Source organism: Aotus nancymaae, unplaced genomic scaffold (genome assembly GCF_030222135.1).
Source record: "Aotus nancymaae isolate 86718 unplaced genomic scaffold, 86718_ANA_hifiasm-v0.15.2.pri h1tg000022l_1, whole genome shotgun sequence".
Taxonomy (NCBI): Eukaryota; Metazoa; Chordata; class Mammalia; order Primates; family Aotidae; genus Aotus; species Aotus nancymaae.
The window spans coordinates 3,049,292-3,067,322 of NW_026988435.1; the positions used below are offsets into that span (position 1 = coordinate 3,049,292).

At 34.1% G+C, this 18,031-nt stretch overlaps 1 protein-coding gene across 3 annotated transcripts in view; it reads right to left on the reverse strand.

The window, feature by feature from the left end:
* EPHA6 (EPH receptor A6) overlaps positions 1 to 18,031 on the reverse strand; it is a 991,737-nt gene that overhangs the window by 799,115 nt on the left and 174,591 nt on the right. The window lies entirely within an intron of this gene.

Genomic DNA, 18,031 nt, shown 5'->3' on the forward strand with positions numbered 1-18,031 from the left:
AGAGGGGCTGGTACCATTCCTTCTGAAACTATTCCAACAATTGAAAAGGAGGGACTCCTCCCTAAATCATTTTATGAAGCCAAAAACATCCTGATACCCAAACCGGGAAGATATACCAAAAAAAAGAAAACTTCAGGCCAATATCCCTGATGCACTTCAATGCAAAAATCCCCAATAAAATAGGGGCAAACTGAACCTAGCAGCACATGAAAAAGCATATCTACCAAGATCAGGTCAGCTTCATCCCTGGGATGCAAGGCTGGTTCAACATATGCAAATCAATAAACATTACCTATTACATAAACAGAACTAACGACTATCTCAGTAGATGCAGAAAAGGCTTTCAATAAAATTTAACATCTCTTTATGTTAAAAACTCTTAATAAACTAGGTATTGATGGAACATATCTCTTTGTTAAAAACGCTTAATAAACTAGTATTGCTGGAACATATCTCAAAATAATAAGAGATAGCTATGAGAAACCAATAGCCAATATCATATTGAATAGGCAAAAACTGGAAGCATTCTCTTTGAAAATCCATACAAGACAAGGATGTTCTCTCTTACCATGCCTATTTAACATAGTACTGGAAGTTCTGGCCAAGAAAAACAGGCAAGAGAAAGAAATAAAGGGTATTCAAATAGGAGGAGAGGAAGTCAAGTTATCCCTGTTTGTAGATGACATTATTTTATATTTAGAAAACCCCATCATTTCAGCCCAAAAACCTCTTGAACTGATAAGTAATTCAGCAAAGATTCAGAATATAAAATGAACATGTAAAAATCACAACATTCCTTTACATCAACAACAGGCAAGCAAAGAGTCAAGTCATGAATGAACTCTCATTCACAATCACTACAAAGAGAATAATATATATAGGAATATAGATAACAAAGAATGTGAAGGCTGTCTTCAAGGAGAACTACAAATCACTTCTTAAGGAAATAAGGGAGAACAAACAAATGGAAAAACATTCCATACTCATGGATAGGAAGACTCAATATTGTGAAAATGGCCATACTAGCCAAAGTAATTTATAGATTCAATGCTATTCCCATCAGACTACCACTGACATTCTTCACAAAATTAGGGAAAAAAACTATTTTAAATTTCATATAGAATCAAAGAAGACATGGTATACCCAAAACCATCCTAAGCAAAAAGAAGAAAGCTGGAGGCATCATACTACCTGATTGACTTCAAACTATACTACAAGACTATAGTAACCAAAACAGCATGGTACTGATACCAAAACAGACATATAGACCAATGGAACAGAACAGAGACCTCAGAAATAACACCACACATCTACAATCATCTGTTTGACAAACCTGACAAAAACAAGCAACGGGGAAAGGATTCCCTGTTTAATAAATGGTGTTGGGAAAACTGGCTAGCCATGTGCAGAAAGCAGAAACTGGGCTCCTTTCTGACACCTTACACTAAAATTAACTCCAGATGGATTAAAGATTTAAACATTAGGCCTAATGCCATAAAAACTCTAGAAGAAAACCTAGGCAATACCATTCAGGACACAGGCATGGGCAAGGGCTTCATGACTAAAACACCAAAAGCAATGGCAACAAAAGCCAAAATAGACGAATGGGATCTAATTAAATTTAAGAGCTTCTGCACAGCAAAAGAAACTATCAATAGAGTTAACCAGCAACCAACAGAATAGGGAAAAGTATTGCAATCTACCCATCTGACAAAGGGCTAATATCCAGAATCTATGAAGAACTTAAAGAAATTTGCAAGAAAATAAGAACCCCATCAAAAAGTGGGAAAAGGACATGAACAGAAATTTTTCAAAAGAAGACATTTTTATGCAGCCAACAAACATACGAAAAAAAGCTCCTCATCACTGGTCATTAGAGAAATGCAAATCAAAACCAAAATGAGATACCACCTCACGCCAGTTAGAATGGTGATCATTAAAAAATCAGGAGACAACAGACGCTGGAGAGGATGTGGAAAAATAGGAATGCTTTTACACTGTTGGTGAGAGTGTAAATTAATTCAACCAGTGGAAGACAGTGTGGTGATTCCTGAAGGATCTAGGAATAGAATTACCATTTGACCCAGCAATCACATTACTGGGATTATAAAGACCCATGCACATGTATGTTTATTGTGGTACTGTTCACAATAGCAAAGACTTGGAACCAACACAAATGTCCATCAGTCATAGACTGGATAACGAAAATGTGACACATATACACCACGGAATACTATGCAGCCATATAAAGGATGAGTTCATGTCCTTTGCTGGGACGTGGATGAAACTGGAAACCATCATTCTCAGCAAACTGACACAAGAACAGAAAACCGAACACCACATGTTCTCACTCATAAGTGGGTGATGAACAATGAGAACACATGGACAAAGGGAGGAGAATGTCACACACGAGGGCCTGGGGGCTTGGGGGACTAGAGGAAGAATAGCAGGGGGTGGGGGGATGGGGGAAGGATAGCATTAGGAGAAATACCTAATGTATATGATGGGGCAATGGATGCAGCAAACCATCACCATAACAGGTGTATACCTATGTAACAAACTTACACAATCTGCACATGTACCCCAGAACGTAAAGTATAATAAAATACAAACAACAAAATATATTAGCTGGGCATATTGGTGTGCACCTGTAATCCCAGCTCCTCAGGAGCCTGAGGCAGGAGAATTGCTTGAACCCAAGAGGCAGAGGTTCGCAGTGAGGTGAGATGGTGCCATTGCACTCCAGCCTGGGTGAGAAAAGTGAAACTCCATCTCAAAAAAAGAAGAAAGAAAGAAAGAAAGAAAGAAAGAAAGAAAGAAAGAAAGAAAGAAAGAAAGAAAGAAAGAAAGAAAGAAAGAAAGAAAGAAGAGAGAGAGAGAGAAAGAAAGGAAAGAAAGAAAGAGAAAGAAAGAAAGAAAGAAAGAAAGAAAGAAAGAAAGAAAGAAAGAGAGAGAGAGAAAGAAAGGAAAGAAAGAAAGAGAAAGAAAGAAAGAAAGAAAGAAAGAAAGAAAGAAAGAAAGAAAGAAAGAAAGAAAGAAAGAAAGAAAGGAAAGAAAGGAAAGGAAGAAAGGAAGGAAGAAAGAAAGAAAGAAAGAAAGAAAGAAAGAAAGAAAGAAAGGAAGAAAGAGAAAAGAAAAAGGAAAAGTAATTGCAATACAGGCCCTACACCCAAGTGATTATTTCTTTCCCTCCCCAATATCAACCCCTACAACATAAACAATCTATCTATTGTCCCCATTAATTAATAATCTCAATTTCACCATTGTTTTACTACTTCATGTAATTTAGTCTATTTTTAACCTCTTGATAACATTGATGAATATTTCTCTTTGGAAGTTAATACCATGCATTTTAAATATATTCCTTCAAATACATTTTAATGTCTGCTAGGAATACTCTTCTAGTTTATTATTCTTTTTAAATATTCCTTTATATTGTAATGCATTTGCTATTTTATACATAAATGAGAATAATTTTTGCTGAGTTCAAAGTAGCAAAAACAGTAAGAATTTTGAGTCTGACTTGTTTACAACTCTAACATTTTAAATTTTCCAAATATTTAACATTTTCATCTAAGAATATGGTATATATAACTATTATATTCTTTATGTCACTCAAAAATATTTATATTTCATAGCATTCAATAAAATCTCCTTATCCCAACTTTTAATAAATGAAAGAAAATACACAGAAATCAACATTAAGGTAACAATCCTTCAAAGCCAAATAACTTTATTAAATCAAAGATTGGTCATCTAAGGAAATATATTATTAACATACATTTTTATATTATAAACATGTTTTATATTAAGTTTATAAAATAATATATATTTTATAAAATATTTATAAAATATTTTATATTATTAGCATATTAAATATAACATATCTCATGAATAAGCAAATAGAAAAATTTTATGGTCACCTCAATAGGTGAAGGAGAATTTCTAAAAATAAAACAACCCGGCCGGGCGCGGTGGCTCAAGCCTGTAATCCCAGCACTTTGGGAGGCCGAGGCGGGTGGATCACGAGGTCAAGAGATCGAGACCATCCTGGTCAACATGGTGAAACCCCGTCTCTACTAATACAAAAAATTAGCTGGGCATGGTGGCGCATGCCTGTAATCCCAGCTACTCAGGAGGCTGAGGCAGGAGAATTGCCTGAACCCAGGAGGCGGGAGTTGCGGTGAGCCGAGATCGCGCCATTGCACTCCAGCCTGGGTAACAAGAGCAAAACTCTGTCTAAAAGAAAAGAAAACAACCCTCATGAATAAAAAATATTTGCATAAGTAATGTATGCTATTTATTCTATGGGGTAATTTTAAAAATTACATACATATAATATTAATATTTCCTCTCCATGGTGTATTAGTTCATAATAGCAATCTGTATAAAAATGCACCCACATAAAATTAGGCTTCAAGAGGAAAGTGCCCCTGGTCATAATGCAATTATTAACTTAATAGAGAATCTTCAATGTTTTACAAATTAACACCGTTTTTACATTTAATTTTATTAAAAATAGTGACTAGTAAACATAGAGACAAAGAATATAAGCTCTTTAATTATGAAGGAGTAAAACAATTCTGAAGAGTAGTTGAAATTTAAAAAAGAAGAGAAATAAAACCAAAAAATGAGAATATTAATCATTTTTTTAAAAAGACCAAATATACTATGATCTTAGTTAAAGAATTCTACAAAAGACAATAGTTGTTTATCTCTGTCCAACAAAACAGTGTTTCCATCTTTCAAGAGGTTTTCATTACTTTTTATGGTAGTCCCTTTTGATATTGTCAAATAATGGGAATAATTTATGCTTTTTTTCTGTCCATTGCAGCAGAAAAGCAGAGCTTATTTTTATGGTCCCAAACTTTCCATCTATTGTTGGTACAGGATGCTTCTTTTCATGGTGATAGTCCTTGTATAGAGTGACTTGAAACTGGACATCTCCATCCTTTTAAATGTACAACTACTCTAAAGTTCCCTGTAAAAGTGAGACTACCATTTCCAGTAATGCTATATTCCTTATTTACTGATACTCATTCTAAAAAAATAGTTAAGTAAGTTCAAATTGAAAACAATAACTTGTTAGCAGACATTTTCATAATATCATAATTGAGAGCTATTTATGAAAGTCAAATTTTCAATTATTAGTATTATACGTTGAAAGGAAGAAAAAACTGAGTACATAAAAAAGTATTACTTCCTAAAAAGGTCAAATGAATGAGAACTCCAGTAATTTCTTAACTTTTTGTAAGTTACTGTTTCAAAGGACTCAAAAATATTAATAATGTCCTCTGACATCATCATAAGGTATATCTGAGTTTATGTCCACACCGGGATGACTTTCTTATAAGGGGTTACAAGATATTTTAAATAAAAATAAACAATTTAAATGTATTTGTAAGGCCGGTCGCCTCACCGGAGCTCGGACACACCCCCCTCCCTCGCTGGGAGCTCGGACATGCCCCACACCCCCCTCCCTCTCCGGGAGCTCGGAAACGCCCATCCCCCTCACATAGCACCTAGCTCTCCCTTAAAGAACCCCGCCAAAATGCAAAAGAAGTCTTGTAAATCTACCCAATAGTATTCGAGTCTTGTAAATCTACCCAATAGTAGTCGTCTTGTAAATCTACCCAATAGCATTCAAACCCTGCCTACCTGCCAATAGCAAGCTCGCCTTGCCCATGCCCTGCTCTCCCACAACCAAATGCCTCTACTCCCTATAAGACCCCACGTCTGAGAGGAGTCCGTGCAACTTCTCTGGCCCCTCCTGTCAGATCACAGAACCTCGCCTGGGAGCAGAATAAATTTGCATTGGATCTTCTTGTGCTGGTCTCAGTTTCTTCTTTTAAACTCGGCAAGAACCCTTACAGTATTTATAGTAGATATATTATTCTTCAAACAATGTATGAATTATTATTGCAGGAGGTTTATCACAAATGTTCCCTGTTGCTATTTTTAGTTACTATATGAAAATAATCACATTTTCTTCAAAATAGTTGAATATTTATTTCTATATAAAGGGAATAAGGTTTGAATTTATAATAATACATTTATGTTAAATTTGGCACACTTAGTTTGGTTTATGTCTGGTTTTATGAAACACATACACATACATACAAACACACAAATGCACACATATATACATATATGTATGGCAAGTTCTGACTGTGCTGGAGAGTTTACAGAAAAAAAAGTAAAAAGCTCCCTGCTTTAAACTTTCATATCAAAATATCCTCAGAGAACTAGCAATTCAGGAAGGCTCTAAAGAAATGTCTTGCCTTTTGTGGCCAGAGAAGACACAGCTAAAAATCTAAAAATCGGGCCCCAAATGTAATCTAGATTGCTAAGATATATACACATGTATGTATGTATCTTAGCTTACTACCTGTCTACTGTTCAAAAAAGAAAAATCCTGATTATTCTAATTATTTTACATGACAATATTTAAGCTTACACTAAAAACATTTAGCTTGTTGATTACATATATGTCATTTCTATGGCAAGTCTTTTAAAAAGCACTTGTGTACTATATACGCTCCCTTTCTTGGATACATACATGCTCCACTCATTGGATGCGGGTAACAACAAATCTACAGGTGATAATGGAGCTAGAGAAAGAAAATGCACAGTTCTCTTACTCTGTGTATGATGGAAAGCCCTCAACAACAAGCAAACCTTAGGTTGTAACATGAATGAAAAATTAACTTCTACATATTAAGGCTCTTGACTTTGAAACTTTTATCTGTTACCTCAGCTTTTAAATAATATTTTAACTCTAACATATACACATATATATAGCCATATATATATATATGTATGTGTGTAAACATGTACATGGCTATATATGTGTGTAGCTACATATATATATACACATATATATATATTGTGCACTCTGTGTGTGTGTGTGTGTGTGTGTGTGTGTTTATACATACACCTTAATTGGAATAGACCCATAACAATACACTAAAATAAGTGACATTGACTTAGCAATCAGGGGACAGGTGATGTGTAGCAGGAGGCTATGGATAGATGAAAATCTATATTATGCAATAGTAATAGTTTTGGTAAAACATTGATATGCAATAACTTGGAAGTCTGGTCAAGAGCTATGATTTCTTTGTATTGGTTGCTACTTGGTACATTTAACCATATATTATTATTTCCAGAAACAGATGAGTTCAGGCAATAATTAGCTGGGTTGAAAGCTGGAAGGAAAAGAAATAGGAAAATCTTTTTGGGCAGGCAGTGTGAAGCTCTCCAAAAGATATGAACACTGATTAAATGGTGTGTGTCACTGTTCTCAATGATTTTCAACTCCACTATCTTTGAGATCCATGACCATTTCCGATTAGTTATTGGTGGCTAATCAACTCTGACAGCCTGTGTTATGCTCATCCATTTAAGGGGCTCAGGGATTATCTGAGCTTGATGGAGAAAACTGCATTATCAGATACATGAGGATGAATATCTATATTTTGTTAGTGAAGTGACAGACTGTTGTAGAGATGACCAAGTATCTAGAAAAATTTGGTATTCCTCTTCTATGTGGCAGAGAATTATTTGTGGAAACTGACTACTGAGCTAGGAACAACATTTAATAGAACCTCCCTCTATTTGTAGTTGTGTGGCCATATACTGTTGTCATTGTTGGTATGTAATAGGAAATGATATGTGACTCTTCAAATATGAGTTGACTAAGAAGGACATAGGTCTCCTCTATTCTCTGAGCTGGATACAGACAACTACAAGGCTTTAAGAGATGTCTGCTTTACTAAAGGCAAGAAGTCCGGATCCCTGAATTATTGTATAAAGCACAACTACCTGTCCACCAGGAATACTAATTTGAATTCTTTGGGAAATTTATTACACCCTTTACATTTTTCTCTAATTATGGCCTAGGGACCTGGGTTGGTGTAACCACAAACTCTTCAAATAAAAAACCAATGGTACAGAAACAGAAATCAGATAAAATACAAAATTTCCAGACAAGTCAGCCTACAATTCCAAAGTACACGATAGACACAAATGCTTAGAAATACAGGCAACACACTAAAAAATCAGATTAATTTGATCCAAATCTATTAGAATAGGACTTTAAAATCTATAGAGAATAAAATAACATCCATAAAAGAGGAAGAGAATTATGGAATATAGTGGGCAGAAATGAAACAAAAAGAATAAAATAACAACTAAAACTAATGAAGATAAAGATACCTCAATAGATGAGATAAACTCTTACCTATGCTTAGTCAAAGTGAAAATTCTAAACCTGGAAATTACTGCTGAGATTTAAGTATTGAAAAAACTAGTTCAGAGACAGAGAGAATAAATTGAAAGTTTCCAATAAACATATTTCATAAAAATTCTAGAAACACAGAATAAAAGAAAGCAATCTCTCTCTCTCTCTCTGTCTCTCTGTCTTTCTCTTTCTCAGGTTAAAAACACAAAATTAAAAGCAGGAAAAAAAAATAAATCCACGCCCAGAAACATCAGATATATCTAAAAATAAAAAATATAGAAGCTATACATAATCTCCCAAGAAATGACAACTAAACTGTCGGCAGATCGTTAGCAATAATAGATTATTAAAAACGGGAAAATAGTATTTTCAGAATGTTGAAGAAAAATCTTTGTCATCTTGTATTCTACATCAAAATAAACAATTATTGAAGAGGGAGAGAGAAATAAAGCTATTCTTAAATATCCATTAAATACAAATCTTAACCGCTCATAGAACTTCATCAAAAGATCTACCAAAATACATACTTTTTGAACCCAGAAGAAAGGAGATGATGATAGACAAAATGAAAGGTACAAAACTGTTACCATATCTTGATGTATCCAAGTACTATCTATATATGCATATTAATTTCATTTGATTAAAAGGTAGAACTAAAATTCTAGGGAGAATTCATATGAAAGAAGCCATTTCAGTGGGTAACAGGGTAAGTCACGTCTGGAAAGAGTACAGAGATAATGAATAAATTTATGCTCACATAGAAGTATGTGTAAATTTATTTACATAAATTTGACTTTTTAATTAAGGACAGTCCTATAGGAAAATGACTTATAGTCTTCAAGTCAACAGAATAAAATATGGGCTAACGTTGATATTAAATATGTGTAAAATAATTTGCTAAAATTATAATTTCAAGTAGGTTTGTACTTTAACCTATTTTATAAATCATGACAAAGAACAAATTATAATATATAGGCATGTCTTGTTTTATTGAACTTCATTGTACTTTGCAGATACTGCATTTTCTAAAAATTGAAGGTCTACAGCAACCTTGCATCAAGCAAGGCTATTGGTGCCATTTTTCCAACAGTGTGTGCTCATTTTATGTCTCCATATCACAATTGGTAATTTTGTTAATTCTAGCAATATTTCAAACTTTTACATACTTGTTACATGTAATATAGATACTATATCATAGATCACCATAACAGATATTATCAATGATTTTTTATGTTATTTTTGTATACTCAGTGACTTTCAATGTCCCTACTCTATTTTGGGGGTTAACCACAAACCAAACCCACATAAGCCAGAAAACTTAATTAATAAATATTGTGTGTTCCAGCTGCTCCACTGACTGGCCATTCTCCCTTCTCTCCCTGTCTCCTTGGGTCTCTGAGACACAACCATATTGAAATTAGGCCAACAACCCTACAACGGCCTCTAAATGGTCAAGTGAAAAGAAGAGATGCAGTTTTCCTTCTTAAAATCAAGTTAAAAATGATTAAACTTAGGAAGGCCTCAAAAGCTGAGATAGGTGAAAACTAAGCTTCTCACACCAAAGAGTTAGCCAAGTTGTTATTGCAAATAAAAATTTCTTTAAGGAATAAAAAGTGCTACTCTGGTAACACATGAATAACAAAGCAAATCAGCCTTATTGTTGATAAGCAGAGGTTTAGTGATCTGGAAAGAAGGTCAAAGCAGCCATAACATTCCCTTAAGACACAGCCCAACGTAGAATAAGATCCCACCTCTCTTCAATTCCATGAAGGCTGAGTGAGGGGAGGAAGCTGCAAAATAAAAATTGGATGCCAACAGCGGTTGCTTCACAAGCTTTAAGGACAAAAGCCATCTCTACAAGATAATATAGTGCTGATGATGTTGAAGCTGCAGTAAGTTATCCAGAAGATCTAGCTAAAATCACTGATGAAGGTGGCCACACTTAGAGTTTCAATGTAGATGGAACAATCCTATATTGGAAGAAGATACCATCTACTACTTTCATAACTAGAGAGGAGAAGTAATTGCCTCGCTTCAAAGCTTCAAAAGACAGGCTGAATCTCTTGTTAGGATCTAATGCAGCTTGTGACTTTAAGTGGAAGTCAATGCCCATTTACATTTTGAAAATGCTAAATCCAGTAAGAATTATGGTAAATCTACTCTGCCCATGCTCTATAAATGGAACAACAAAGGTTGATGGCAGTATATCTGTTCACAGCACAGTTTATGGAGAATTTTAAGCCTGCTGTTGAGACCTACTGCTCAGAAAATAAGATTGTTTTCAAAATAGTACTGCTTACTGATGATGCACCTGATCACCCAAAAGCTCTGATGGAGATATACAGGGAAATCAATGTTTTTATGTCTGCTAGCATGATATCCATTTTTCCATCCATTATTCACAGAGAAATGTCAACTTTCAAGTCTTATGACTTCAAAAATATATTTTCTAAGGCCATAGCTGCCATAGTGATTCCTCCCATTGATCCAGGCAAAGTAAACTGAAAATATTCTGGAAAGAATTCAACATTCTAGATACCATTAAGAACATCCACCATTCATGGAAGAAGGTAAAATCATCAACAATCACAGGAGTTTGGAAGAAATTGATACCTACCTTCAAGGATGACATTGAGGGGTTCAAGACTTTAATGGAGAAAAAAACTGCAGATGTTGTGGATATAGCAAGAGAAAAAGCAGAAGTAGAGACAAGACATAATGAATTGCTGCAATGTCATGATAAAACTTGAAAACATCAAGAGTTGTCCTCCATGGATGAGCAAAGAAAGTGACGGAATCTATTCCCAGTAAAAACTCTGTGAACATTGCTGAAATGACAGCAAAATGTTTAGAATATTATTTCAACTTAGTTGATAAAGCAGCAGCAGGGATTGAGAAGACTGACTTCAATTTTGAAAGTTCTACTCTGGGTAAAATGATATTAAGCAGCCTACCATGCTACAGAGACATCTGTCATGAAAGAATCAACTGATATGGCTGACTTAATTGTTGTGTTATCTTAAAAAATTGCCACAGGTACAAAAAACGTTAGCAACTGACACCCTAATCTGTCAGCAGCCATCAATATCGAGGCAAGATCCTCCACCAGCAAAATGATGATGACTTGCTGAAGGCTCAGATGATCATTAGCAATTTTTTAGCAATAAGGTGTTTTTAAATTAAGCACGTACATTGTTTTTAGAGCCAATATTATTGTAAACTTAATAGACAATAATACAGTGTAAATATAACTTTTATATTCACTGGGAAATCAAAATATTCATGTGATTTGCTTTACTGAGATGTTTGCTTTATTGCTGTGGTCTGGAACTGAACCTGAAATATGTCCGAGGTATGCCTGTAATTATTCAACGTTACTCTTTCTCACTTGGAAATAACACCTTTTATTTTTAGACTTTTCAGGCTTCTTGATTCCATATACTTCTCAAGATAGATGAAAGTTTGGAATTGCTTCATGAAAAAGCAGCTTTGTTTGGAATTGAAGGTTATAATATAAGAGTTTATATTTAGTGTGTGAGAACCTTTAGAAAGTGAAAATACTACCTGGGCCAATAAATCTGCCCTTTTTTTCTGATCCCAATCTTACCTTTCAGTTTTTCATCATATCCACAAACCCCCTTATTTAATGCCAGAAAATCCCGGTATCTCAAATTTCTTTATGCTCTTTGCTTCTGCAGTCATCTCTGATAACATGATTATACAGAAGATCATAAACACACAGCATAAATGTTTCTGAACTGCAGCAGAGGACTGTGCCATGAAGCCTTAATAACAACACTCTTCAAGAGATCAAATCAATACGATGTCACTAAAGGCCCTGTATATCCCATTCAACTCTGTGAACAATAATGCAATGGTCTGAAAATTGCCACCATCCTTTCATCCTGAATTTTAATGCACTACTAGAAAAAAAAATTTAAAGCATATTTCTAGACAGAAGAAAGGTTTTTAAATATTCCCAGTGTTTCAGAATTTTAATTTTTACAGACAAATATTATTTTGTTAAGTTATACTGTGTGATAACTACAGGCTTAAAGAAGGCGTTATTGCAATATATATGTACATATATATATTTTCTCAGCAAGTCTAAAATTTAAACACAAACTAATATCTCTAAGTACAAGTACCACTACCTTAATGTGATTTATCCTAAATTAATGTTTATATGAGCTTATTAAGGATTCATGCCACTTCAGAACTCATATAACTAAGCAAAAATTGCATTCAATTTTGCATGTTGTTTCCAATTATTTCTTCCAAAGTGCTAAAATAGTCTTAGACATATAAACTGAAAGAACATTTGATGTAAATTATTATAATTCTTTGCAAGTCAACATTATTTTAAAATTCAAAACCTTAGAAAAGACTGATAATTAGTAGAATAAATTAAAACAATGTTAAATCTGTAACATCAACATGCCCCATATGAGTCTTATGAACTATGAAATAAAATTATAATAGTTATGAAATATCAGCTGAGATTTGAAACAAGACTAAAATCTGATTATTATGTATAATAAAGCAACCCAAATTATTTGTGTTTGATTTTAAATTTAAGCAAACTTGCTTAATATTATCTATCTATTTAAGCCTAATTCATACAGCAAGAATAAGAGTCTACCTCTCTCTTTTGTGCTTCCAGAAATTGCATATAGGTATACCTTAACAATATTATGCAAAAAGGAATCACAAAGTCAAACATTCAGTAGTACAACTTTTAGGATAAAATATCATAAGTTATTTAAATGCAAGTAAATATACATCATTCATTAGATATGGAGTATGACTAGATACAGATTTATTCTATTTTAAATCAGCTTACTGTGTCTTAGTTACATAGCCAAGAGTTCTCAAATTCATTCAAGCAAATTATGAAAATCCCTAAAGTCTCACTGTAATTTTTCCTGTTTATCATCTCTAAAAGTAAAGTTCCAGATAAATCCACATCTATATATCTTTTCATCATCCTCAGCAGCATGAATTTCAAAAGTGATGCTTAAATCCTGCCCCAGCAATGTCCACATGAGACTCCTGAAGAGAAATACAAGGCAGAGCAGGCCTAATTAATAATGAGAAACAGGGCTCCTGTGCTTTGGCTCTGGCAGGAAGAAAACATTAAACATCAAAGTGAGGGCATGGATGTCTGGAATGAGGAAATGAAACTGTGAGAAAGAATCGGTGATAAGTGGAAGGGAAACACAGAAAGGCCAGACTGAGACATATCTGGACTTTAATTCTCAATATAACAGTAGTTACTACTGTGTGGCCCCAGGAAATTAAATTCTTTTCTCAGTAATTTAGTGTCCTGATTCATAAAACGATGGATAAAAATATTTTCTAAGGCCTTCCAGATCTAAAATGCTACAACACTCCATCAAGAAAATTTACCTTTTTTCACAGATATGAGAAGAAACATAGAATTCCACAGAAGAACCAACAGGCTGTACCTTTAACTACTCAGTGCTTTGTGATCACTCACATCATGTGATTCTTAAGTGCACTTCTTTTGTCTGACAGCCCTAGTGAAACAGATACACAAATAATTAACATAAATTGTAGTATGGAGGAGAATGATATTAACTTTGTGAAGACCCAGAGGCATGACATTTGCATTAGACATTGAAGAATAAATGAAATGCCATCACAGAAAAAGAAGGGTACAAAAGCAGCTAGGTAAAATATGAAAAAATGTAAGAGATACAAAAACACATGGATTGTTCAAAAGTTTAAAAAAAAAATAGTGGACATAACTTGCTGAGGTGAGAAAAGAATAGGACAAGGCCAGTATATAAAATCCCTTGAATGCTAAGGTGAGTAACCCCTTATAGTTGATATATTAGAAAGAAAAAAATAACTAGAATAATTTACTGAAATAAAACATACTAAAATTGTTACCAGGATTTAGACAGTATACAATGTTAGGGCCTCTAACATAACAGACAAAGCATTATACATGAGTGAAGCCATCAGAGATATGCAGCTCTTTTAAACCTACAAATAACTGCAGTTGCATAAGTGACCTCAGATAAGACAGAAAAAGAATGACCCACTGCACCCAAAACAGATTTCCAGATTGTAGAAACTATAAGCAAATAATTTGTACAAGATATGGGTGTTGCCATAACAAAAAGTTAAAACTTGTGGTATTCGCTCTGGGACTGAACAGATGGTAGAGGCTGAAGAATAGCAAGGAGACTTTGAGTAGAGGCTGGAAGATCAGTAAAGATATTGTTATTGGGAATACTAAAAGGTCAACACATGTTATGTGTTGAGCAATTAGCAATAATGCTGCCTGTGATAACTTGGAAGAGAGAAAAAGGATTTCGTAATGTTGTTGATCAAATTAAAGAGGTATCCAAAAGCTGTTGAAACTAGCAACCAGCACGTGGGCAATTCTTAGAGCGGATGACTAAGAGTGTAGGGGCGAGATACTAGTAAGAAAGCCAAAAGACACAGAGAACCAATCACAGGGAGCAGAACTGTGCTCTAATAGAAAACATTCCCTGCCCCTGTAGTCAGGAACCCTGAAAACACCAGCTGCACTTCACACTCACAGTGGATCAGTGACTGTTGTGTTCCCTGCCTTTTGGAATGGGAGAATATTTTCCAATTATCCTGCCCCTGTTCCATGTGTGTTGTGGGTGTAGGGAACAGTAACTTACTTTTAGGTTCTTAGTTCTGCAGATCAACAGGGATCTTAGCAATGAAACTTCATTTGAATCCGGAACAGATTTCAACATGCTATTTTGGACTTCAACATGATGTCATAATGGGATAAACCTTTGGGAGGGTGTGGGTTTTTGTGCATGATGAAGAGACATTAATCAGGAGAATCCAGAGAGTAGATGGTGAAATAATATATTGCCATGGTGGCAGTCCCCTATAAATATAATTTCAGGTATTCACTCTCTGTGCTGTCTCCTCAGAGACTCATTTTGCAGATGGTTATGTGAATAAACTCCCTCTTAAGCCAGCAACTACACTCCAGGAAAGCTTGAGATAGATACTAAATGATGAGAGGCCACACAGAGAAAGGCCCTGGAAGATGAGAGGCTATCTTGGACATTCCAACTCCAATCAAGCTTCCAGTGGAATTCAGCTACATGAGTGACCTCTGTTTATTGTACAATGTTGTAATACAGCAGAACTACCTAGCTGAGCCCTGAAAAATAATAAATCATTGTAATTTTAAGCCTATTTTGGGCTATTTTGTCTCATAGCAGTAGATAATTGGAACATATGCCTTATTTATATTTATCTCTACAACTTAAGAAAGTGATTAAGAAATAGTAAATGCTCAAAAATATAAATAGTTTGGGGCTGGAAGCAGTGGCTCATCCTTGCAATCTCAGCATTTTGGGAGGCTAAGGCAGGAGAATTGCTTGAGCCTAGGAGTTTAAGGTTGCAATGAGCTATGGTCACACCATTACACTCCAGCCTGGGTGGGTGACAGAATAAGACCATGTCTCTAAAAAAAAGAAAAAGTGTAGGTTAATTAATTGTTTTTAGAATAGACTAGAAGAAAAATAGTGATATACTCATTTTTTCTTTTCCCATTATATATGTGGTCACATTTCTACTTGTACTACAGTTTTTTCATATACGTTTGCATTAGTTTGACCTTTGATTATATGTAATTCAGAGATTTTTTTTGTGAGATAAATTATCAGTAGATGGCAATAAAAGCAATGATAAAATTCTCATCAGAGGAAAGAAAGGGGCAACATGAAACATCAAGAACACACAAAAAAGTATACTCTAAAATGAACACTGCTAGCACTGCAATATATATCTCTTTAAAAATAATGTAGTCACCACATTCACTCTGACTTTCCTTTTGTTTGTAAATAACAATTCATTATATTCAATTAGAGTCAGGCCTGTTTGCTTGTTAATAGTTTTACATGTATTTTATCATCAAGTGACTATAACCACTACTTTATAAATTAAACACCTGATTTCAAGGTTTATAAGCCATAGATATTCACTCAAACTTAATTCTTCCAATTTCAGCCATCTACTACAAGATGATGAACAATTGTTCTGTACTGACTCTCTCATGTTTCTGCAATCAGATAGAAGATAATAAAGATAACAAGCCATAAAAGCAGACAAGTAGAAGCTCTAGATAAACTGATGCTGTTTATCATTTGTCCAAAACTATCTTTGCCAAATCACTAAAGAAATTTTTAAGACGTATAAATAAAAATAAAATTTCATACTGCAAGCAAATTAAGTAAAAAAAAAAAACTAGCCATCATAGTTGGTTATTTTAAGTCTGTAGTAAATGCCATAAAGAAAAACAAATATGTAATAATAGCAAATCATATAAATCCTTAGATTATTACATAATTCTTTAAACATTTTAAAAACTTTATTATTTTTAGTAAGAAACAGCTAACTTCCACCTAATTTAAAATGTGGTAAACTGATGTGATTATTACACATATTGTATGCCTGTATCAAAAAACACATGGTTACTATATGTAATACATTTTTCCCTTAGATCTTATTGTCTTCTCCACTTCACTGCTATTCATATGTATGAACTTTACTTTAGTGCACCGATATGGTCTGGCTCTGTGTCCCCACCCAAATATCATCCTGAAATTACAGGGGAGGGGCCTGGTGGGAAGTGACTGAATCATGAGGGTGGACTTCCTCTTCGCTGTTCTTGTGATAGTGAGTTCTCATGAGATCTGTTTGTTTGAAAGTGTGTGGCACTTCCCCCGTTCTGTCTCTCTCTCTCCTCTGCTGCCAGGGTAAGACATGCATGCTTCCCCTTCACCTTCTGCCATGATTGTAAGTTTCCTGAGACATTCCAGTAGTGCTCTCTGTTAAGCCTGTGGAACTGTGAGCCATTTAAACCTCTTTCCTTCATAAATTACCCAGTCTCAGGAAGTTCTTATGGCAGTATGAGAACAAACTAAAACATACACTTTGCAATGTAAAATATCTTTAGATCCCTCCAGGATCATTTATGGTTTAATTTTTCTCCATTATAAATCCTTGTTATAAGTGAATAAAAATTTTGATAAATAATACTGACAAACTATATTAATAAATTTGAATGAAACATGGTTTCATGATTAAAAGCAGAGGAAAGCTGATTCATGCTTTGTAAAGTATATACTACAAACTTCTCATGCAAATATTAATATTCTCCAGTTACAAAACATAATCATCACTGGCAGCTCTAGTGAACTTTTCAAGAGTAAAGAACTCAAGTGTTTTATAAACAGACCTTTAAAACTTCACATATATTATCCATGACCCTTATATGCATACAGGTATGTTTTTCTTATTCTCATCCTTTTTAATAAATGTGAATATAACATCAACAAAGAAATCAATAAATTCAAGCTGGTGCTATAGAAAATACCCTCTAAAGAAGTTATCATTGAGCAGGAACTCCAGTACATTACTATTTCCCAAGACTATTTACCAAGAAATAATTTTATTTCTATTTGTGTTTTGATTATGAGTCCTAAATCTAAATATAATCAAATATATGCTCTTTATTGGGGGGGAATATAAACATTTTGAATGTATATACTTGTTAGGTAATAAGCCTTCATAAAATGAAATACATAAAAAGTAAATGTTTCATCTTGAAAATTATAGGTATCTCATTGTTATAACTGTGAAAGGTATAGTTCTAAACTTAACTAGCATTGTGTAATGTTAATATTTCCTAACAATTAGATGTTACACAAATACTACTATTAAAATTAAAAGCTAATGTGTTATATGGTGAAAAATTCTATG